At 34.5% G+C, this 16,265-nt stretch overlaps 1 protein-coding gene across 44 annotated transcripts in view; it reads left to right on the forward strand.

Moving 5' to 3' along the window:
• The window catches only part of PTPRD (protein tyrosine phosphatase receptor type D), a 2,063,955-nt gene that overhangs the window by 1,097,435 nt on the left and 950,255 nt on the right, over positions 1-16,265 (forward strand). For all 44 annotated transcript variants that reach the window (XM_074330405.1, XM_074330404.1, XM_074330420.1 and 41 more), the window contains one exon: positions 3,510-3,543. The gene's annotated coding sequence lies outside the window, so the exon portion shown is untranslated. The remainder of the gene's footprint in view (positions 1-3,509; positions 3,544-16,265) is intronic.

Genomic DNA, 16,265 nt, shown 5'->3' on the forward strand with positions numbered 1-16,265 from the left:
TCCTTGAGACCCCACCCTGCCCAACTTTCAGGCACACCCAAAGCCATTTCCAGTGGCTTTACCATACAAACTTCCTGTCCTGACACATGCTATGAACTTTTTTAACAACTGTAAAAGGTTCACAAGCCCCAAGAAAGTAGCACCTTGCCTCTGCATTCCCTGTACCTTTTAAACAGCCCCCAACCTAACATGTCTACATGGAGGGAAAAAAAAAAATGGAGACAAGTAATGTGTCAGATACAAAGTTTAAAACACTGCTTAGAAGGATGCTCAGTGATATCAGTGAGAACTTCAACAAAGAGATAGGAAACATAAAAATGGAAAGAGAAAACAAGAAAGAAAGAGGAGAGAGAGAGAGAGAGAGAGAGAGAGAGAGAGAGAGAGAGAGACAAAGAAACAACTAGTCAGAAATGAACACAATAACTGAAATAAATAGTATAGTAGAGGGAATCAACAGTAAATTCGACGGAGCAGAGGATTGAAACAGCAATTTGGAAGATAGAGCAGCAGAAAACACCCAATCAGAAAAACAAAAAGATAGAAAGAATATATATATATATTCATATATTCATATATATATATATATATATATATATATATATATATATATATATATATATATATATATAAAATCACATGGGACTATATCAAATGTATCAACATTTGCATCATAGGGTTACCAGAAGGAGAAGACAGACCAAAGAACTGAAAACATATTTGAAGAAATAATGACAGAGAACTTTCCTAACATGGTGAAGGAAATGGACATACAAGCCCAGGGAGCACAGAGAGTCCCAAACAAGATGAACCCAAAGAGTCCCACACCAAGACACATCATGATTAAAATGGCAAAGGTTAAAGACAAAGAGAGAATCTTAAATGCAGCAAGAGAAAAACAGTTAGTTACTTATAAGAGAGCTCCTATAAGACTGTCATCTGCTTTCTGAACAGAAACTTTGCAGGTCAGAAGGGATTGGCACACAATGTTCAAAGTGATGAAAAGCATGGACCTACAACCAATATTACTCTACACAACAAAGTTGTCATTTAGCATTGAAAGAGAGGTAGCTTCCCAGACAAGGAAAAAAAAGAAAAAAAAAAGCTAAATGAGTTCTTCACCATCAAACCAGTATTACAAGAAATGTTAAAGGGACTTCTTCTTTTAGAAGAGAGAAACCAAACCAAACAAAACAAAACAAAAAGAAACCAAAAAAAAATTAATAACAAATAATAAAATGGCATAACGACATATCTATCAACAATTGATTTAAAGGTAAATGGATTAAATGTTCCAATCAAAAAGTGTAGGATACCTGCTGAATGGATAAGAAAACAAAACCCTTACATATGCTTCCTACAAGAGACTCACTTCAGATCAAAAGACACACACAGACTGAAAATGAAAAAAGTTATTTTGTGCAAATGGAAACAAACAAGAAAATCTAGGGTAGCAATATGTATAGCAGACAAAATAGTCTTTAAAATAAAGGCTGTAAGAAGGGACAAAGAAGGACTTAGTAATCCCACTCCTAGGCATTTATCCAAACAAATCCAAAATACTACGTCAAAGGGACATGTGCATTCATATGTTTATTGCAATCATTTACAATAGTCAAGATATGGAGGCAACCTGGGTGTCTATCAATAGATAAATTGGATAAAGAATGAATGTACATACATAAAAAAGAATATTAGTCACCCATAAAAATAATGAAATATTACTATCTGTAACAACATGGAGGGATCTAGAGGGTATTGTGCTGTGCGGAGTAAGTCAGAAGAGAAAGAGAAATGCCATGTGATTTTACTTATATGTGGAATCTAGACAACAGTATAAACAAGCAAACAAAACAGAAATAAGCACATAGATACAGAGAACATTTTGATGGTTGCCAGATTGGGGGGTGGGCTTGGGGGAATGGGTGAAGGAAGGGAGGGGATTAAGAGATACAAACTGGTAGTTACAAAATAGTCATGGGGATGTAGAGGATAGCATGGAGAATATATTCAATTGTATTGTAATTACTGTCTATGGTGTAACATGGGTGCTGGATTTACTTGGTTGATCACTTCATAAATTATATAAATGTCTCAACATTGTGTTGTCCACCTGAAAGTAATATAATATTGTAAGTTAACTATAATTGAAAAATAAAGATATTTTTTAAATAATAAAAATAAAATAAAGCATTCCCTGATTCACATTTTTCTCTGATTGTATTTTCTTTGTTAAATTTGGTTGCCTATTGAGTGAAACAGGAGACTACCACTGGATCATTGGTCTCTGGAAGCCATACATCCTTGAAGTCTCTAGCGCAGCTACATTTGCATTACCCCTGTCACAGAAGTACAAGGCAACAACAAATTCAAGGATGCTTGCCACTGCCATTTTTCTGTTTCCTTATCTACAAGTTCCAGTCCCAGAAAGTCAGATGTAAAGTCCACACTCAATTCCTTAATTTATTTTTTATGAAACTGAAAAATGTTTCATTCACAATTGATATCAATATTCCTTTAAAATTCAAGAAAGAGATACAATGCAACTATACTGTTCTCTTAAAGGATGATAGATGAATATAAGGAAAATGTACACAACATGTTATCTCTATATTCAATGTATTGTTAAATACATTAAATATGTTTTTGACATCTCCCATGCCAGAAGCATAGCAGAAGTCTTCCTAGTAGGCAAAAATGAACAAGGCATAAATACCCATATCTATAATATAAGTTTGAATGAGATGAGTACTATAATAGAGTTACAAAATACGGTGGGGACATCTAGAAAGAAAAGAGTGATTTTTTTCTCTGGATAGCAAGACAGCTTCATTGAAGAGATGTTAATTCATCTGGCCCTAAAGAATGCATAGAAACAATATCAAGGCAGAAAAAAAACAAAAACAAAGTATTTTTTGTTTGTTTAAAGTATGTGTGAATATAGGACACAAGAGAAAATAGCTGGACATAAATTTGAAAGGTAGGAGGAGGATGCATAGGAGAAAATCTTAGGTAGAAAAGAAGCCCTTGACTGAAGCCACTGAGCAGCATGCTAAATACTTTAGCTTTGTTGTGCTTTTTTGTATAGACAATTTAAAGAATTTTTGAGCTCAGTAAGGTGATTGATATGGCATTATAAGAACGCATATTAGGATAAGTATTTCACAATTGTGTTCATGCTAAGACAAATATTATATTATACAGTAGTCTCTATTTCTGTCTACCTTTTAAACTTGAGCATTAGAAGAAAATATTGGTGTAATATATGCATATGCCAGAATGCATATACAAAAGATTTGAAAAAACAACCAGTTATCTAATTTGGACCTAAAATGGTAGAGATGAAACACTTTAATCTGAAATAACTAAATGAGTGAGATAAGACAAAGTATTTTTATTACTTGCTTAATTTTGTTTCTGTAGATACATTTACAAATGTGTTTAAAGACAATTTTAAAGTTTTGGTTGGTTTGTATGATTGCAACATCAAAATAACATTTTTGTTGTTTCAGATGATGGTGCCTGTCAATTAACTGAACAACTGTGGTAAGTTAGATTTTCTCTTCTCAAATCTGCATAGAATGCTTTTACCTTCTAATATTCAAAAGGATTTATGCTGCCTACCAAAACCTATAAAAACATGAATCTCAAATGCACTGAAAGTCAGGCATGTCCTACATTAAGCTACATTTGTTTCCAGGGATATAATCCTTTTCAGTTTTGTTTTTCTTCCCTTCCCCTGAACTGAGCCAAGATTAGAAATCAGAACGTCTCTTTCACATGTACCCCAAAAGTCTAGGAGGGGCTACTGTTTTCCAAATATTTTTCATTTTACATGCACCATCTGCTTCCTCAGGAAACACTCAAATGTTCACACCATCAAAGGTAGCAGAATATCTTTTAAAGAAAAAAAAAAAATACACACACACACACACACACACACATACACACACACATAAAGTAACTTAAAATTATATAGAAGTTTGACAAGAAGAGGCAGCAGATCTTTCTTTTCTCTCCTCATTTTATGGAGGTGTTAATGATCATGGTTATAATATACACACAAGCTGATTTTAATTTTTCCAGTTTCATAGCTAATTAAATCCAACTTTATTATAATTGAATAATCATATTGGAAAGTAGAAATTTAAAGACAGTTTTATTTTCTATCTTTACTATGAATGTGCTGTGTCTCCACGCGTTTTGGGAACCTCTGTTGGGTAATTTTCCATGTGGGAAAAGGAAATGTGTTATTAAATATTGTGAATAATAATAACAAAATATATGCTGTAGTGTTGTGAAGAAAGAGAGGGAGAGAAAGAAAAAAGGAAAGAAAGAAAAGAAAAAGAAAGGATGGAAAAAGACTGTTTCTCTGGCAATCCATTTGGTATTTTAGTGTTTCTTCTTTTTTTTTTTTTTTTAAAAAAAGCAAATGATTTAGTTTTCAACCAGATTATGTCAGTGGAGATGTTTGTTTCATAGATGTTTCACTTACTGATACTCTCAATCAAAATCTCTATCAATTAAAAAATCAATACCTTGTTGTTAGTTACAGTTTAGGTAGTTACTTAAAATAAGAAATTATTATAAATTGTTACTATAAATAGTTACTAAAATAATTAGTTACTATAAAAATAAGAAATATTTTATAGTATTTATATTGATAGTCAAACACCCAGCACTTACTGTCACAGATTGTGATTTTGGTTTTCTCTATTATTATTACAAAACTGAAAAAAAAAAGAAATAAAAGACTGTATATGTCTTAAATAATTGCCTTGGATTATTTTGATTATTCATTAAAAACTACGATGAGTGGATGTAGTTTGTATCAATCTAATCCATCTTTGATAAAGTTGGTACCATTTTATCTCTATCTTGGAAGAATAAACCCAACATATTTGTATTTTTACTGTACTGGGAACTGGTATTTTCATGGACTCTCGTCACATTGTCCAACTTATAAGAAAACTTTGCATTAGTTTGTTACCAATTTTACTTACTTGAGGTTTTCCAGTTTAGAGTAGGTTGAGAGAAAGTAGTACCACTTTCTCTCTTATTCAACTTCAATAAGGAAAAAAGTTAAGAAAGAGTGCCTTGGTATAGCATAGACTTAGACTGGTTGGTAAAACAAGAGATGACGAGAGTGGGAGGTGTTTGGAAGAAGGAGAACAAAATTTGGAGGCGTAAGAACAATTTACAAAGAATTTGGATAAAAGAGAGGAATGGGCAAGTTTATGGGATGTTGTAGGGGACAGTATAATAGAGAAAAAATGTGTCTTACTGTATATTACATTAATGTGCTTGTCATCACCTGGCTGTCTTGTTAAAATGCAGATTCTAATTCAGCATGTCTGCAGTATGGCTCAACAATCGTTATTTCCATAAGCTTCCAGGTGATGCTAAAGCTTCTGATCTAAGGCCCAAACAGTGAATAAGCTATGTACTATGTAAACAGCTCTCTCTTTCTGTGTCCTATTCGAGGAATTTCAATCAAGACATTTCAAGCATTTGATTTGGATTTGATTTTTAGTGTTCTTATTTCACTGTGTAAAGATCAATCTTAAGATTAGAGAAAAAAAATGCCCAGTTTTAGTTCAGTCACACACGAAAAGAAGTAGGTCTTGCTAGCTCCCGAGATCTGCTTTCCCTCTCATTAACTGATTAATTCAGGGTAAACTATAAAGGATCAAAGAAAGTCAATCAGTTTGAGTCCACTAATTTTCAAGAGAATGAGATGTATGATTTTACAAAAAATAACTGGTTTTATTATACCGCAGTATAGTCAAAGACAATCATATCACCATGCTGTAGTCAAAGTATAAAAAGCAACGATGGTTGTAGGGTCTCTTAACCTGAAAACACACAAACGAAAAAAAGGCTATAGTGAGAGGCAACAGGCTTTTACTATTATTATTATTGTTATTATTACTATTATTATCATCATTAGTTTCAGGTATACAAAACAATGTAATAGTTAGACATTTATACCCCTCACAAAGTGATAACCTCCCTCCCCCAATCTACTACCCTTCTGACATCTTGTATAGCTGTTACAATTCCATTTGGACTTTTATTTAAGATCCAAAACGATGGCTCTCTGGGAAGCACGGATTCAAGCAGAAGCCCAAATAGTGTTTCGATTAGGAGGTGAAGGCAAGGGGTATTTATGAGAAAGGTAAGGGGATGATTACATGAATAGAAGGAAGGACTTTATATGCGTGTTAATAAGCTAAGGAAGGTATTTCTATAGGTACAGATAAACTAACATAGAGATGCTAATTCTAAAGAATGTCTTTAATTTTCAGCCCTGTATTCATAATGTCTGCTTTCTCATTAGATTTGCAAACAGTTGTTTGGGATACAGTACTGCTTTAATCCCAGTCCAAAGGTTCTTTTGCCCAACTTTAACACTGCAAAAGTTTGAGGAGTAAGAACTGTAAGGCAGTTCCTCGGGCTCCATTTATATTGTTTTCCACAGGTTTAAGAGCCCTAACCATAATATATGTAGACATTATAATCATTGCTATGCTTGGAAGTACTTGACTTTTGCCTTGAAAATGTAATGTCATTGTTTTTTGTTTTTTGGGTTTTTTTTTATCATGTCCATCAAGAATGTTATCTTGTTTAATTGTTAAGCTTATTCAGATTCCAAGATTATCAAGAAACCACAATAGAAATTACACTAGGCAGGGGGGTCAGGACCATGAATAAGAAGCAAAGAGGCCCTTGTTCAATGGTATAAGGAAATATGAAGGACTTTATGGAACTTGGATTTCCCTAGGAACCTGGAAAAGGCCAAGAAATTGGAAGTGCTGAAGGCAATCTGAAGGTTTTTCTTCAAACTGTTTCCTCTTGATGAGTATTTTTCACTCATATTTCATGTCTGAATCACCTGGGGAGTTGAAAACAATAATTATCACCTGGATGCCATCCAGACCAATTAATTCAGAGTCTCAGGGTGGAGTCTGGTATCCAGAGGTTGATGTCCCAGCTCCTTAGTGATTTCATGGGGAACTGGAATTGAGAACCATCATTTTAGACCACACACTAACTTATTTCATGGCCTTCTTTCAATATGCATATGTATTCCTTTCCTTTAAGTTAAGATTTATGTGTATTATTCCACGTATCAATAGAGTTCACTATAAAAAACAAAATAATACTAATAGCTAACTGTTATATGGTGCTTACTATTTGTCAGACACTGCTGAGTGTTTCATATGCACTAAAATGATCCTAGGTAGTATGTACTATTGTTGTCCTCTTTGCATATAAGGAAACTGGAGCACAGAAACATTAAATTTTCTAAGCTCACATAGCCAGTAAGTGGTTGCACTGGGATTCAAACCCAAGCTTTCTGATTCTACAGCTCATGTCCTGCTAAATTACCAATCAATTGTCAATTGATCCATGTATTCAACAAATATTTCTGGAGCAGCTTCTATATGCAAGGCACTAGGAATAGAGCAGTAAGCACAACAAAATGTCTGCCTGTGGAGATTTCTGACAGAACAGTCAGAAATTTTAAAAAGACCTTAGAATTCACGGCAAGAAGATTTGGCATTCAAATATGATCATTCTATTTGTTTTCTGAATGATCTTAGCAAATCTCTTTACCTCTTCAGTAATCAAAAAAAAAAAAAAAGGAAGATATATTTAAATGAGTTATTTTTATTAATTGGCATCATCATTTACCATAATGAGAGAAGTTTTGTTTGTATGTGTGGCTTAAAAACAAAACAAAAAACATATTAATTAAAAAAATAGATTTTCCCCATGGCAGTAGACACTAAGGGAATTGTGAAAGCACTAGATTTCAGGAAGGTGTTGGAGGTAATGTTAATGGTGTTGGTCTCACTGATGTTGGTAATGGTGATGATTGTCATAATGATGGTGATGGTTGAGATGATGAAATTGATGGTAACAACTACTATTCGTTAAGCATTAGCTATGGCTAAGGCATTGTGCTAAATTCTTTATTATCGTATTTAATCCATTCCGCAATCCTATCAGACAGTCTAATTATTGTTCATAATGGAGAGCTGGAAAATGTGAGGATTAGAAAGCTTAAACCACTCACCCAGGTCATGTAGCTAAAAAAAGAAATGGAGACTGGATTTGAACAGAGATGTGTCAATTAGCCATTGTTTGGTAACAAACCACCTGGATTCTCAGTGGCTTAAAATACCCTTTTGTTATTCTTCATGATTCTATAGGTTGACTGAGCAGTATTCTGTTCTATTTGAGGTTGGCTGGGATCATTTATGTGGCTACATTCAAATAGGAGCTTAACTAAAGTTCTTACTTCTCCATATAGCCTCTCTTGCTACATAGTGGGTCATCCTCCAGGGGCTCTCCACATGATTTTCTGTACCAGAATACCTTAGACTTTCATTAACAAGCAGTTCCATTCCTAGGAGTAAGTATTCCAAAAACAAGTCCCACTGCAAGTGCCTTACCTTGCAACATGCTTTCTAAAGTCCCATTTATAAAAATAAGTCAGAAAGTCCAGCTCAGAGTCAATGTAGGAAGGAACCAAACAAAGGCAAGTGTACCTAGAAGCATGATTCTGTTTCCTGTACTAGATATGACCAACTCTAAGACCCACTGTGCTTTTAATTCCTGTACTCTATTCCTTCCCTGGAGATACTGAAATTGAGCACTGGAAGAAAACAGACCACATAGTATTATTGAGGACACTGCATAGACAGACTTGACCTGGACTTATTCCAATAACAGTGAGCACATCTAAGTTCTCAAGAGGAAGTTTATTATAGAAAATTCAATATTGAGGTGGATGACGAGGTTCAATGTTTAAGAACTCAGAGCTTTGGAAAGGTTCTCTCTAAAGTCTGATTACCAAAAAAAGTCAAAGCATAGTTGGAAAAATTGCAAATATTTAGACACCGGATTTCTGCTTTTGCCTTAATATAAGATCCCATTTTCACAAGTACACATCTGCATGCAGGTAGACAGTAAGAGGGTCAGTGGTAGTACTGTGTCTGCTTAGATTACCAGACTGGATCGCAGTACAATCCTCAAGAGAATGCAGAAAAGAATTGAGTCTGAAGGATTCAGAAGGCAAAAGACTCCTGTTGTTACCAATGACCCATCTACAATGTAGAGAAACTTATTAATATGAGTTTGTAAATAGCTTTGGACTTTGAACTGGATCTGTCCTGATGGGCCTGTCAAATGAGTTAAAAAACAAATATAACACTTATCCAGAAGTTTATTATTGTGGTTATCAATTTTTTCTAGCCTACTGTACGATATCGCCTTCACTTAAGGGCAAGGATAATCTCAATTGTCCAGGAAGACCATAATAATATAATGAGTTTTGCCTCACTGCTTTTCATGCTTTTTTCTTTTCCTCAGAAGCTCCACAGAGAACACCGTCTTTAGGCCTATAAATGTGGTACTTTTTACTAGCTCTAAATTTTCTCTATTGCTTAAGAGTAGTGGGGATCAACAGCCTACTCTCGTCATTTAGGGAATAACAGTGTGGGAAATTGAGTGAACTCAATATGATTGCCACTCAGGGTTCTCCCTGTGTACCAGTCTTCTTTAACTTTTGAAATAGCTTCCAAAGAAAAAGGCAGAAAGGAACAAAAGTGTGTGTGAGGAAACACGTTTTTTTTGTTTGTTTGTTTGTTTTGTTTTGTTTTGTTTTGTTTTGTTTCTTGGCACAGAATGGAAGTGCAGTAGCATTCCCTTCTATTGTGATTGGAACAGGATCCATTTTCTTGTTACTCTAGGTAGTTCTCTTTTACTAGTAAATAAACACTGAGACCATATGGCTATAAATGGGAGAGAACTAATGCCTTAATATATCAAATCGGTGTTTCTAAGTTGCACCAACAAAATAATTGAGTACATGTACAAACTAAGATTCACATATACAGAATTCAAATTTGGTGTATGCAAAAGAGATAATTGCTCAATCAAGTAGATACCGTTTATTAAAATCATTGTATATGCAAATTCATCATTTGCTGAAGCAGTCCTATTTTGGCATGTGTATCCATAATTTGTGGTTTCTAATTTAAGTTAGTTTCATGGCAGAAATAGTCTTACCCATTGGATCTCATGTTTTACATATTACACAAATACTATTTTTTTTTCCAATTCTTTTATCTTTGGGAATCATATTCCTGTCATTTTAAAGATGAAATTTCTCCTTATCAGTATCATTTGAAATCAGTTATTTTCAGCCTATTTGTTTGAAAGCTGATTGTACAAATCCTTTTGAGGAAAACCCTGGTGGTATTTTATATGTTGAATCACCTCCAATGTTGAAGTCTGTTCCAAATGTGAAAGCAAAACAAAACAAAAAATTGCTTATTATAAATCCTCCATCTAGTTCCCATTTTTATTAACATTTTAACACTTCTGAAAATTACATGGATTTAAAAATCAGTTAGTACATTTAATGTACTCTCTTATTTATTCTTAAAGTAACCGTTAATGGTGCATCTTACAATAAAGAATATCTTATAATTAAGATATTTTGATAAATCCTATCTTGTAATCAATACTATCTTATTATAAATCCCATTTTGTCACCAATAACAATAATGACAAAGGCTTACATTTGTTTACTATCTGTAGGCACATACCTTTCACTACCAGCCTATAAAGAAGATTTGCCATATTTTGCAGATGAGGAAACTGAGGCACAGGTCACATGCTTCTACAAGGGTCATACAATAACTATGTGATAAAGCTAGGAAATTAAGTATTGATAAAACTGTGGCTACTGTCTTCTTTCACTGCAGAACTAACTCTGCTTAAGTCACTTCTTTAAGGCAGCTGTGACGGAGAAGCTGTGATGAGACCTACTTGTACAAGAGTTACCTCCTTTTTCTCTTCTCTCTTTTACCTGTGCTAAGGCAAGAAATACATAAAAAACAAAACAAAACAAAACCAAAAAAAAACCTCGAAATCTTCCCTCCTTGCTTTTTGTCCACTTTCTTGCTTATATTTTTCATCTGTTCTCTGAAGGTTTTGGAGAAGTAGAAAACTGGTTAGAGAGCCTGAAGAACATGCAGGATAGAACCCATCATTGGTAATGGGCTAGAACAGCAGGGAGCCCAAGAATTTGTTTTCCTATGTTTCTTGATAACCATATTAAAGGCAAAAACCTAAGCACCACTGTATTCCAAGTGCATGTGATCATTGCTCAAAACCCTTCAATGGCCCCTTAATATAACGCAGGATGAAAGTCAAAGTCCATTCAATGGCCTTTAAGGTTGCCCATGATCTGGCCTCCTTTATGACCTGGTCTCCTACTGCCTTCCGCCTTCAGCCTTACCCCTCTGTCACTTGTTCAGGCTAATCCAGTTTCCCTCCTCTCCCCAGAATCTGCTAATGAGTCTCAGGACTGAGGTATTGTGTACCTGTTTTCCCTACTTGGAATGCTTTCCCATTAGAGTGACATGTGGTTTCCCCTTGTCACCTTTAAATCTGCTCAAATCTCATCTCATCACAGTGATATTTCTCCCACGTCTGCCTCTTCTTATCCCACTTAATCTGTCTTCTTTTGCCTCCAGAGTACTTACCCACCACACATAATATAAATGTGTTTATTTTTCCAACTTTTCCTTCTGCAATCAACAGAGGCTATAAGAAGGCAGTGATTTTGAACACAAAGTTTTCTGCTGTATCTCCAACCCCCAGCACAGTGTAAATCTTCAGTAATTAATTGTTGCACTAATGAATGAACAATAATATGAAGGAAACAAATGAACATTCTTGATTTTTTATCCAAGGATTCCCTTCTCAGCTGTTGTTTGAATAATTATATGTTAGGTACAGCACAAAATTATCATCTTTACAGCATTAATACACATAAAGATATAATAAAGTGTCAATTTTTTCTAAATGTGATTTTACATGAGACAAGCAAAAGGAGGTGGAGCTGAAAGTTATTGCAATTAAAGATAAATTATTGGAAAGTATGATCAGAGTTTTATTATTTTATAGAACACAATTAAAGCAATAGCTAGTCATTATACATGCTTATTATGTATCATCACTATTTTATGTGTTTTGCATGTATTATATAATTTAATCCTCACAACTTTATAAGAAAGGTACTATTATTATATCCATTTCATAAATGAGAAAACTGGTGGACAGAGAGTTTATGGTACTTGTGCAAAGTCACATAGAAACCTATAGATTCACATTACAAACTGAAAATATATATACATATTTTTTTACACTGAGATTTATTGTTTAATACTAACTCTCCCTAATGATCCTAATTAAGGTTCCCACTTTGAAATTGTTTTTTTCCACAAGGATGGAGCTATTATTGCATCCCTTTGTACTCATTATCTCAGAAAGCCTTTTTTAAATTTATTCTTTCTGAGTGTTTCAGAAATTATCTTGGAGAAATTAACAAATGCATTAGTATACACAAGCTGCACACTTTCCTGCCCTAATATCTATAATTCCAGGAATAAAAAAAATTCCATTTTATTTTTTCTCTTGTGGTAGTTTTATCATGGCATATTTAACAATTTCCTGCTAAAATGCATTTTTGAATCATGTTTCTTCATAAACCTATATATATATGAGACCATACCTGTGATTGAAAACTAGTTTTACAATGTATGCTTGGAATCATTTACTAGTGCCTGTTATTTAATATCCAATTGATGCTTAAATCTAAAGTAACTATACATTGTGGGTTACTTGGGCAGTGCGGGTTCATGTCTGTTTTTACAGTGTAATTATTAATATATGTAGATATATTGTTAATAATAGCATGTACTGTCTCTTTCAAAATTGTCTCAAAAGTGTATCATGGACAATATATTATGTTCACCTACTTAAAGCAGGTATGTGATATTTACAGAAAGTCTTTACCCTAGTTGTAAAAGGAGGAAAGATTAAATGCACTCAATAATTTTATTTTAATTTCAAAAGGAATTACTTTATTAAAACCCGGAGGTGGGGATAATGTATGTTTACCAAAGGGAAACAACTAGGTGCAAACTATTCTTACACTTTCTTAGTAGAAATTCCCTCAACAAATCTGATAAACCAACTTGAATTATTAAAAGAATTAATCTTTGTAGAAAGGACAAAACATTTACTTTATTACCTGTTCTTTACTAGATTTCACATAGATACATACTGAAAGCGTTAGAAAAGCTAGCCGAAAAATTGTGTCCCATTTACTGTTCCACCAAATGCATTCAAATGTAAGCATCGTCTTTGGCTATTCTGGCTAGTACAAGGAAAAAATAAAAAGTTCCTAACCGTCCTCAGCACCTGTACTCTCACCCCAAATTCTCAGGGCCTCCTAGCACTGAACAAGCACACAGCCAGAATGTCCTGATATTTCTCAGTTTAGCTCTTCAAGGACACAAATTCCTGAAAGGCTCTTGTAAACTGCTATACAGTGTTTCTTTGTCTTTAGAGTGTTTGACTTGGTTTCTCAAAGAACTGAGTTATCTCCAACAATCTTACCTCCACCCTCTGTGAAGTCTCCAGTAAGACTGTGGTAACCACAATTCATTCCCCCCCACCCCATAACCTTTAGTCCTCAGTCTGTTTTATTTGCGGGGACTTCTCTACTTAAACACATTGCTAGATCTGCAAGGGAGATTTGGAGGCCCTACCTCAGTGGCATGTCTCTTTGTCTCAATGTGAAGCAGATTAGCGTGTCAGCGGCCCTAGGTGATATATCCTCATGTGGTGCCTGAGCCTCTGAGGTGCCTGCCAGAAGCTCACAGACTTCATATCAGTCACTTAGACAGGATTAGGGAAATCTAGAAGGTGCCTAGCATTGCAAATGAACATTGGAAGTTATCTTTGTAGTTAAGCCTATAAACCAAGGCCCATGTAAGTCAATTCCAATTAAGCTTAAGGTAGACAAGTACTTTCCTCTTTACTTAGCAGGAAGTCTAAAATATTCCCTGAGCTAAATTATTTCTTATGAGGCAAAGAAGACCACATTGGGATTCTGAAATCTCTTCATACAGCTGTTTCGGAAGCTAATGGATATATATATATGCAATGAGGCCCCTAGTGGGTAGACTTAATTGTTTTAGGAGACAACATATTTTAAAAGAGCATAGGATTGTAATCATAGGTTATAATCGCACCTGTACCATTTACTTTCTGTGTATCTCTGGACTATTCACTTTAAGTATGAGGTTGTACCTTCAAATGGAAAATGGAAATCAAAAGTGACATTTATTCCAAAGTTGTTAATTGGGTTAGTGTAAATAAAACGCATAGAAAGGTGCCTTGCTTAATTACTGTCCCCTCAGCCAGCATACTGGGAGTCATCATTCTCCTTGTCCATATTCAAGTCTGGATGGACACACACACGCGCGCACACACACACACACACACACACACACACAAAACCATTCTTCAGAGTAGTTTGAAGCCATCCGTGTGGGGTGAAATATGTGCTCACTGAAAGAACCCATAACCTATTTCACATACTTTCCTGAAAATACATATGAAAATATTGGTTTGCTCTGATTACTGATCCATTTTAGGCTTAAAGCAAAGGCAGAATCTGCAAGCATTTTGAGCTATTTGTGTAAGATTGTCTCAACTTCTTTTTCCTTTCATTTTTTTTTAACTTCCTTCTCATTTATCTTACTGTCTGGGATTATGTCTGAAGGTTGTTGATCAAAAGATGAAAAAAAGAATCTATACAATGGGGAAAAATTGTGGAGAATAAATGTTTGACTGAAACCTCTGGCTGTCTTCACCATGCTTGTGAGTCCCAATGAAAATGGGTGAAAATGCCAAACAATTTTAAAGGCTTTCAGACATAGTAATGCTTGTTAAATGAAGACAGAACATGTGGAATCATTATTCTTTTTTATGTTGATGTTATATCTACATTATGGCATAATGTTGGAATACCTGTTTTGGAAGCCTTCAAGAAATAGCTTGAGTCAGGGAATAAAATTTCTACACCCAGATAGCACCTGAGATAAAAACAAACAAACAAACAAACAAACAAACAAAAAAAAGCTTCAAAATTTGAAATACTGTGTTTAGAAAAATAATACATCGAAAGCATGCATCATGCATGTTCAATAAATTGTGAGGGGTACTGTGAGCAGCATTTAAAACTACTTGAGAGTTCTAGGATGCACAACTGTTTCAGGGGGACTTGATTTTTTTATGTCACATACAACATAGAAATTTTTCCTAACTTCATTAAATGGAAACATCACTGAAAATCTTAAAGACAATTGTGAACCATGAAAAAATTAGTGATGAGAAAGTTCATCATACTAGAAAGTGCCAATATTAGTACTTAGTGATCAAAGAATTTATTTTATTGTACAGTATTGGCAAACAATCTATACCTACAAGTTACAAGAAATTATAACAAGCAAGGTGAAAAAGCAATCAATTTTAAATGTCAAGGCATGTACTTATTTATTTCCTAGGAGTTAGCATAATTAGAAAACTTGTTAAATGTGCCAAGACCCTGGAGGAAACATATTTCACAAGTTAAATGGGAATGTTGTGGATTCATATTGCAAGAACTCAGAAACAGCTTTAACATACCAGGTGATCAGTGTTTAAGTCATATACAGATGATGTCACATTGGATAAGCTCTTTGGATGGAGCTGTTTGACCCACCAGAAATGCTTGGTCTTTTGTTCACATATCATCTTCGAACATAAAATGTTCATACCCAAGATAAACAGGACACGGAATCTTATAATAGGCAGCATGGGAGATTGAAAATCCTGATAAACTAGGTTTAGTTATCATCTTCTATACCAACTAAAAGAATGACCTTGCATAAGTAAACTGCTTAGATGTATGTTCTTTATCTGTAAAATATATAGTATATGTCTATGAGCAAAAGAATGTTTGTAAACTTCCCCATACTTTGAATTCAATGTGATCAGTAATGCAAAGTGGTTGTTTGACAAATATATCCAGTACGAAGATATATACTTACAGATTTGTGTGAGTGAGTGGGGCCTTGTGTTTAGTTCTGGCCAATACACAGTGAGCAGAGTGATATATCACTTTTGGGACAAGTTTTTAATTGCTTTCAAGAACCCACAGAATGGTCTCTTGTCTCTGGAACTATGACGGTGAAGATTTAAGGTATCAGCTGTTCCATCAGTCTTGGACTTTGAGTGACCACGGTGAGCTGAACACCCTTACTAACTGGAACTACCTCTGGAATTGTAGCATGAAGGAGAAATAAATGTCTGTTTGATATTTGGACCTGATTGTTACTGCAATATAACTTAGC

This window comes from Rhinolophus sinicus, linkage group LG04 (assembly GCF_036562045.2).
Source record: "Rhinolophus sinicus isolate RSC01 linkage group LG04, ASM3656204v1, whole genome shotgun sequence".
In the NCBI taxonomy this organism is placed as follows: Eukaryota; Metazoa; Chordata; class Mammalia; order Chiroptera; family Rhinolophidae; genus Rhinolophus; species Rhinolophus sinicus.